The sequence below is a fragment of the Oncorhynchus gorbuscha genome, linkage group LG17, assembly GCF_021184085.1.
Source record: "Oncorhynchus gorbuscha isolate QuinsamMale2020 ecotype Even-year linkage group LG17, OgorEven_v1.0, whole genome shotgun sequence".
Classification (NCBI taxonomy): domain Eukaryota; kingdom Metazoa; phylum Chordata; class Actinopteri; order Salmoniformes; family Salmonidae; genus Oncorhynchus; species Oncorhynchus gorbuscha.
Genome location: NC_060189.1, coordinates 38,386,395 through 38,395,573, shown reverse-complemented (window position 1 = coordinate 38,395,573; position 9,179 = coordinate 38,386,395).

The window sequence follows — 9,179 nt, the reverse complement described above, 5'->3', positions numbered from 1 at the left end:
CACTACAATTTTGGTGAATTTTGGCCCATTCCTCATGACAGAGCTGGTGTAACTGGGTCAGGTTTGTAGACCTCCTTGCTCGCACAAGCTTTTTCAGTTCTGCCCACACATGTTCTATAGGATGAGGTTAGGGATTTGTGATGGCCACTCCCAATACCTTGACTTTGTTGTCCTTAAGCCATTTTGCCAAAACTTTGCCTCCCCCTTTTTCCTCCAAACATAATGATGGTCATTATGGACTAACAGTTCTATTTTTGTTTCATCAGACCAGAGGACATTTCACCCAAAAAGTACGATCCTTGTCCCCATGTGCAGTTGCAAACCGTTTGACGGCGGTTTTGAAGCAGTGGCTTCTTCCTTGCTGAGCGGCCTTTCAGGTTATGTCAATATAGGACTCATTTTACTGTGGATATAGAGACTTTTGTACCTGTTTCCTCCAGCATCTTCACAAGGTCCTTTGCTGTTGTTCTGGGATCGATTTGCACTTTTCGCACCAAAGTACATTCATCTCTAGGAGACAGAACGCGTCTCCTTCCTGAGCGGTATGACGGCTCCATGGTCCCATGGTGTTTATACTTGCATACTATTGTTTGTACAGATGAACGTGGTACCTTCAGGCATTTGGAAATTGCTCCCAAGGATGAACTAGACTTGTGGAGGTCTACAATTTTTCTTCTGAGATCTTGGCTGATTTCCTTTGATTTTCCCATGATGTCAAGCAAAGAGACACTGAGTTTGAAGGTAGGTCTTGAAATACATCCACAGGTACACCTCCAATTGACTCAAATGATGTCAATTAGCCTATCAGAAGCTTCTAAAGCCTTGACATCATTTTATGGAATTTTCCAAGCTGTTTCAAGGCACAGTCAACTTAGTGTGTGTAAATATCTGACCCACTGCAATTGTGATACAGCGAATTATAAGTGAAATAATCTGTCTGTAAACAATTGTTGGAAAAATTACTTGTGTCATGCACAAAGTAGATGTCCTAATTGATTTGCCAAAACTATAGTTTGTGGAGTGGTTGAAAATGAGTTTTAATAACTCCAACCTAAGTGTATTTAAACTCCCGACTTCAACTGTATGTCCACTGTTACACCTGCTTTTCTAGATGGAGTCCATGTTCGTTACATCCACAGAAATAGAGAAATCCTATTTCTATTGTTAAAACCTCAGAGCCTCTATCTCCTCCAAAGCTTTTCTCTGCATTCCTTATTTTTTCCCCTCAAAGGACACACTCCAAGTTTACTTAAAGCTTCATTACAAGCCAGTATCCATTATTGCCAAGCACAGAGTGACTAATGAGTCACACTCATCCCACGCTAGTCCCTCCACCACATTAGCAACCCCACTGGGGATTCATAAACATTCCCAGCTTTCTCTTATAACAACAAGACAGGAAATATAGGTGTCACATCTCCCAGAAATAAGGAAGTGTCCCTGCCTTATGAAGTCACAGGACTGTCCCAAATAGCACCCTATGTGGTCCCTGGTCAGAAGAAGCACAATTTTAGGGAATAGGGTGCCATTTGGGACACAGGCACAAAGACAGTTGTCATCTGTGTCCAGAAACATCAAACCCCTGCAGATTGATAAAATAAATGAACCGGGCCTAATCTATGGATTTCACATAACTGGGAATAGAGATATGCATATGTTGGTCACAGATACCTTTTAAAAAAGTAGGGGCGTGGATCAGAAAACCAGTCAGTATTGAGCCTCCCGAGTGGCGCAGCGGTCTAAGGCACTGCATCTTAGTGCTTGAGGTGTTACTACAGACACCCTGGTTTGAATCCAGGCTGTACCACAACAGTGATTTAGGAGTCCCATACGGTGGCACACAATTGGTCCAGCGTCGTCCGGGTTTGTCCGGCGTAGGCCGTCATTGTAAATGAGAATTTGTTCTAAACTGACTTGCCTAGTTAAATAAAGGTGAAATATATATTTATTTATTTTTAATCAGGTGTGACTACCATTTGCCTCATCCAATGTGACACATCTCCTTCTCATAGAGTTGTTTAGGCTGTGGCTTGTTGAATGTTGTCCTTCTCCTTTTCAATGTGTGAAGTTACTGGAAGTTACTGTGTGAAGTTACAGTATATTAGCAGGAACTGGAACACGCTGTCGTACACTTCGATCCAGAGCATCCCAAACATGTTCAATGGGTGACATGTCTGGTGGAATTGTGTACAGATTCTTGCAACATGGGCCCGTGCATTATCATTCTGAAACATGAGGTGATGGCGGCGGATTAATGGTACGACAATGGACCTCAGGATCTCGTCATGGTATTTCTCTGCATTCAAATTACCATCGATAAAATGCAATTGTGTTCGTTGTCTGTAGCTTATGCCTGCCCATACCATAACCCCACCGCCACCATGGGACACTATGTTCACGATGTTGACATCAGCAAACCGCTCGCCCACATGATGCCATACACGCTGTCTGCCATCTGCCCGGTACAGTTGAAACCAGCATTAATCTGTGAAGAGCACACGTCTCCAGCATGCCAGTGGCCATCAAAGGTGAGCATTTCCCCACTGAAGTTGGTTACGACGTCGAACTGCAGTCAGGTCAATGGAAGAGAAATTAACCTTCAACTCTCTGGCAACAGCTCTGGTAGACATTCCTACAGTCAGCATGCCAATTCCGCACTCCCTCAACTTGAGACATCTGTGTTGTGACAAAACTGCACATTTTGCACATGCCTTTCAACTGAATTGTAGAGTTACCACCCATGACTGTATTTGTTCATTTAAAAAGGCCTTATTTTGAGGGCCTAGTTTTACCATAGTACAGTGGCAAACTCAAGGTTTACAGGCCTGCAAGTCACATTATGATGGCTTGCAAAGTGATGAGTAATTCCTACTGGAATCCAGCCAAAGTGGGGATATCCAGCATTTGGAATTATTATTCACCCATAACCATTCAGAATGATATGAGACTACCTAAACCATCTAAACTGGAACAACCATTTCAGTAACTGGTGCAATAACTCCACGTAACAGATTGGATTAGAAAATAGAATATATATATATTATTTATATTTGAGTAGCATAAGACTAATTAATAAATCAATGTACATGAAAAAACAAAGATATTGAAACAAACCGTTAAAAAAAATCTACCTGCAATACAGCATGCTGGGGAATATGGTAATGATGGGCATGGTTTTTGTATAACACTGGTTATTAACACCAACACTGTGTTACGTCCGTCTTTAAATGAAGACCAAGGTGCAGCATGGTAGGCGTACATTCTCTTTCTTTTTTAAATGTTCCACCAAAAATAATAAACAACTGAACGAACGAAAAGCTTAGGAGTGCAATCCATGCAACAAACAAAGACAAGATCCCACAACAGAAGGTGGGAAAAAGGGCTGCCTAAGTTTGATCCCCAATCAGAGACAACAATAGACAGCTGCCTCTGATTGGTAACCATCCTCGGCCAACAAAGAAATATAAACATAGATTTCCCACCCTAGTCACACCCTGACCTACCAAATAGAGAATTTAAAGGATCTCTAAGGTCAGGGCGTGACACACTGGGGTTCTTTTACACAGATGACTGTTAATTTAACACTTACAGAATTAATTTAACACCTGAATCAACACTAGAAATGTCACACTGAAAAATCAACACTAGGTAACTGCCAATTTGTTGTGTAGTTAGCAATGTTAAGAATTCAACTCCAAAATGCTGTCAACATCAGGATACGACTTGAGAGCACTAATTGGCTCCAAAAGTGGCTATACACCCCTTTGACTGCATGCTAACATTAAATTCAGAGCCATTCAGTGGCTAGCTACACAACAAACATAATTTCCCAGGTTCCCGTGAAGCAATTGTAATGACAGTCCATCACGACAGACCCAAGAGTTTCCTAATTATCAAGGGGTAGTCTGTGTTTAATTTAATTATATATTACAAACACAGTTTGAGATCATTGTGAGGAGTTTTCGCCAATGGTTGCATGGGGAATTGGGCTTCCCGGGAAAATGGCCAAGGTTGTAATGGTAAGCAAGGAGGCGGGGCTTAGCAAAGGGTCAATTATGTACCTCAGGGTACATACAGTCCTCTTTAAAATAACTCATCTTAGTCCTTTTTAAAGTGATATCTGGGATGAAAAAAAGCTAAATAATTAAATTATCTTTGTATTCACACTGCTCTTGGTTTTAAATGAAGACTCAACTCTTTTGCCAGTTCACTTCACCTATTTTGTGGGCTGAGTCCTCTTTGCATTCACATTTCTATGTTTAGAAAGGAACCAATATCTTTTTCCGACATTCACTCAATGAACTCTGGGTTTTGAGCAAGTGCAGGACAAGGACACTCCTGTGTTCCAATGGCACGTTGTATTAGCTAATCCAAGTTCATAATTTTAAAATACTAATTTATCATTAGAAAACCCTTTTGCAATTATGTTAGCACAGCTGAAAACTGTTGTTCTAATTAAAGAAGCAATAAAACTGGCCTTCTTTAGACTAGTTGAGTATCTGGAGCATCAGCATTTTCTGGGTTCGATTACAGGCTCAAAATGGCCAGAAACAAATAACTTTCATCTGAAACTTGTCTGTCTATTCTTGTTCTAAGAAATTATGGTTATTCCATGTGAGAAACTGCCAAGGAACTGAAGATCTGGTACAATGCTGTGTCCTACTCCCTTCACAGAACAGCGCAAACTGGCTCTAACCAGAATAGAAAGAGGAGTGGGAGGCACCGGTGAACAATTGAGCAAGAGGACAAGTACATTAGAGTGTTTAGTTTGAGAAACAGACGCCTCACAAATCCTCAACTGGCAGCTTCATTAAATAGTACCTGCAAAACACCAGTCTCAGCTGTGATTTTTTGCCCATCTTAATCTTTTATTTTTATTGGCCAGTCTGAGATATGGCTTTTTCTTTGCAGCTCTGCCTAGAAGGCCAGCATCCCAAAGTCATCTCTTCACTGTTGACATTGAGACGTTTGATTTTATTTTAAAAAACAAGGACATGTTTTTGACTGCACCGGGCCTTTAAAGGGATTATGTATTATGAACCACTGTAGAGTACTATTTAGATGTAGCTAAGTGATGGAGTTGATTTGGGTTTATTTCTCTGAAATTGAACCACTTTCTGTGGGAGTAAAATCACTTTCAGCTCTGTGCTGTGTTATACAACAGCTGCCTCCGCATGGTACTCAGAGTGGGCTGGGGAGCATTGACCCAACGCTTCATACATATGACTGTACTGATCGGTTCTGAGCAAAGCAGACCCTGAGATAGAGAGGCTCTCTTATTTTAACTACAGCTCTGAGAAAAACAAAACAAAAATGTACTTCTATTCTCGCTTTTGGGACTGGGCTGTTTTTCAGCATTGCACTCTCTCATTTTCTTTGTTTCTCTGTCTTCCCCACCTGTCTCTCTCTGTCTTGCCCACCTGTTTCTCTCTCCCTCTATCTCCCCCATCTCTCTCTCTCTAGCTCTCTTACGCTTCTTCTTTAAATTTGTATTGGCGGATCGCAATCAACTGAAAGGTACATATACCGGCCACCTACAGTACTGTACTGGAGTGTGAGGCTGGGCATGGCCTCCCTATTTATCTATTTCTCTTACCTAGCCCTGTGTTTCTGCCTACTGTTCTGTAGTGTGAATTCATTACACTTTGTGACACAAAAAGGGAAGGGACAAAGGAAGGGGAAAAGGGAAGAGGGAAGAAAAACCTATTAAAACCTCCCCACTATTCCACTACTTTGCTCTATCTGATCCTACACCTTGCCATCAGACTCGGAGGACATGACGCTATCGTTCAACGCACCTTGTAACTCTTCTGCAGTAAAATCTCATACACCCAAGTACTTCCCTGCAGCTGCCACTCTTTTCTGTGATTTACATTTCATTTCTGCCATACAGTTGATAACCATGGCTATGAACTCTAAGAAACCAACCTTACTGAAGTACATGTCATTCCCATCACTTTTTATTGACCCTCGGCCTGCTCACAGGGAGCCTCTTAGGATCCTTTGCCCTGGACCCGTCTTCCTCTAATTCTCTATTCACATCCTCAGCATACGACACCTTCTGTACTACTCTGACCCTGGCATCCTCAACATGCCTTTCTCTTCCCGGACACCTCTGATCTCCAGCACTATGGAGTTAACACACACCGATACTACACATTCCTTTGTCTCATGCCCTCCAGTACACTTCTCACAACTAGGAATCTCTCTCCTACACACTTGGGAAACAGGACAGGAGGAGGGTAGTTTTCTCACCTGCCCTCATCCCTCAAGACAACAACAAATTCTGCAAAAGATGTCAGGTTGAAGAGGAGAAATGTCATTAAGAAGGGTTCCTCATATCCAACCTAGCCTCAATATAGTACTGTGTGTGTGTGTGTGTGTGTGTGTGTGTGTGTGTGTGTGTGTGTGTGTGTGTGTGTGTGTGTGTGTGTGTGTGTGTGTGTGTGTGTGTGTGTGTGTGTGTGTGTGTGTGTGTGTGTGTGTGTGTGTGTGTGCACTAAGCCTATCGGCTACTCTGAGGAGGTGACAAATGATTCATTCCGTAGGGCATTCTATACTGCTGTTGAGAGCTGAGTCGCTATGTTTCTGTGCTTCTGACTTTGCTGCCCTATTTGTCTGCTCAACACTCCTCTCTCCGCATCTGTCTAACTGCCTGTCTGTCCTCTCTGTGTGCCTTGTTCGAACCAGCAGCAGCTGGTGCCCCGCCTTAAGCTGTGCCTTCTACTGCCCAGATGGGACCTAGCTGGCAACGAGTTTGTCAACAAACAAACAAACAATGCTATGGAGTCATACTGTAAATCCATTTCTACTGCACCCCTTTGACATGCTCTCCTGAGTTCTCCTGAACTTTCTTTCACAGATGTTGAAAAAGACGTGTTATTCCTCTCTTGCTGACAAACAATTGCTTTATAAAAGCAATCCTAACATTTCACACACACATGGCATGAGCTGTAGTGTGTCTTGAAAGCAATCAAATGTACCGTTTCTTACCAAAAACACTCGGACGCCTGTTTCTTATCAACTACAGTACTTGAGTTTCTGTCTCCTCCTCCTCCTCCTCCTCCGACTATGTGTCAGAAATGGAATAGGCTGTATAGTATTGTAGACATCGAAATATCTGTCCTCGGAATTGCCCTGCCCTGCATCGTGCTGCAATAAACACTCGCTTCACTAATTATTGATTCACATTTCCTGAGAGGCAAAGCACAGCACAGTACTGTACAAGCCAGACAGACACCACCGCTAAGGCTTCATGACTTCAGTCCTGGAAGGAGAGACCGACCGAATTGAATATCCATTACCGACAAAATGTTGCTTATTTATACAGTACCATTACAAAACATGTGAACAGAGAAGAGATTCAAATACATTCTGTGAGTGCTTGTTTAATTAAGTAACCAAGTGCTACTATAAAAATGTATAATACATTACATTTACATTTAAGTCATTTAGCAGACGCTCTTATCCAGAGCGACTTACAAATTGGTGCATTCACCTTATGACATCCAGTGGAACAGCCACTTTACAATAGTGCATCTAAATATTTTAAGGGGGGTGAGAAGGATTACTTTATCCTATCCTAAGTATTCCTTAAAGAGGTGGGGTTTCAGGTGTCTCCGGAAGGTGGTGATTGACTCCGCTGTCCTGGAGTCGTGAGGGAGTTTGTTCCACCATTGGGGAGCCAGAGCAGCGAACAGTTTTGACTGGGCTGAGCGGGAACTGTACTTCCTCAGTGGTAGGGAGGCGAGCAGGCCAGAGGTGGATGAACGCAGTGCCCTTATTTGGGTGTAGGGCCTGATCAGAGCCTGGAGGTACTGAGGTGCCGTTCCCCTCACAGCTCCGTAGGCAAGCACCATGGTCTTGTAGCGGATGCGAGCTTCAACTGGAAGCCAGTGGAGAGAGCGGAGGAGCGGGGTGACGTGAGAGAACTTGGGAAGGTTGAACACTAGACGGGCTGCGGCGTTCTGGATGAGTTGTAGGGGTTTAATGGCACAGGCAGGGAGCCCAGCAAACAGCGAGTTGCAGTAATCCAGACGGGAGATGACAAGTGCCTGGATTAGGACCTGCGCCGCTTCCTGTGTGAGGCAGGGTCGTACTCTGCGGATGTTGTAGAGCATGAACCTACAGGAACGGGCCACCGCCTTGATGTTAGTTGAGAACGACAGGGTGTTGTCCAGGATCACGCCAAGGTTCTTAGCGCTCTGGGAGGAGGACACAATGGAGTTGTCAACCGTGATGGCGAGATCATGGAACGGGCAGTCCTTCCCCGGGAGGAAGAGGAGCTCCGTCTTGCCGAAGTTCAGCTTGAGGTGGTGATCCGTCATCCACACTGATATGTCTGCCAGACATGCAGAGATGCGATTCGCCACCTGGTCATCAGAAGGGGGAAAGGAGAAGATTAATTGTGTGTCGTCTGCATAGCAATGATAGGAGAGACCATGTGAGGTTATGACAGAGCCAAGTGACTTGGTGTATAGCGAGAATAGGAGAGGGCCTAGAACAGAGCCCTGGGGGACACCAGTGGTGAGAGCGCGTGGTGAGGAGACAGATTCTCGCCACGCCACCTGGTAGGAGCGACCTGTCAGGTAGGACGCAATCCAAGCGTGGGCCGCGCCGGATATGCCCAACTCGGAGAGAGTGGAGAGGAGGATCTGATGGTTCACAGTATCGAAGGCAGCCGATAGGTCTAGAAGGATGAGAGCAGAGGAGAGAGAGTTAGCTTTAGCGGTGCGGAGCGCCTCCGTGATACAGAGAAGAGCAGTCTCAGTTGAATGACTAGTCTTGAAACCTGACTGATTTGGATCAAGAAGGTCATTCTGAGAGAGATAGCGGGAGAGCTGACCAAGGACGGCACGTTCAAGAGTTTTGGAGAGAAAAGAAAGAAGGGATACTGGTCTGTAGTTGTTAACATCGGAGGGATCGAGTGTAGGTTTTTTCAGAAGGGGTGCAACTCTCGCTCTCTTGAAGACGGAAGGGACGTAGCCAGCGGTCAGGGATAAGTTGATGAGCGAGGTGAGGTAAGGGAGAAGGTCTCCGGAAATGGTCTGGAGAAGAGAGGAGGGGATAGGGTCGAGCGGGCAGGTTGTTGGGCGGCCGGCCGTCACAAGACGCGAGATTTCATCTGGAGAGAGAGGGAGAAAGAGGTCAGAGCACAGGGTAGGGCAGTGTGAGCAGAA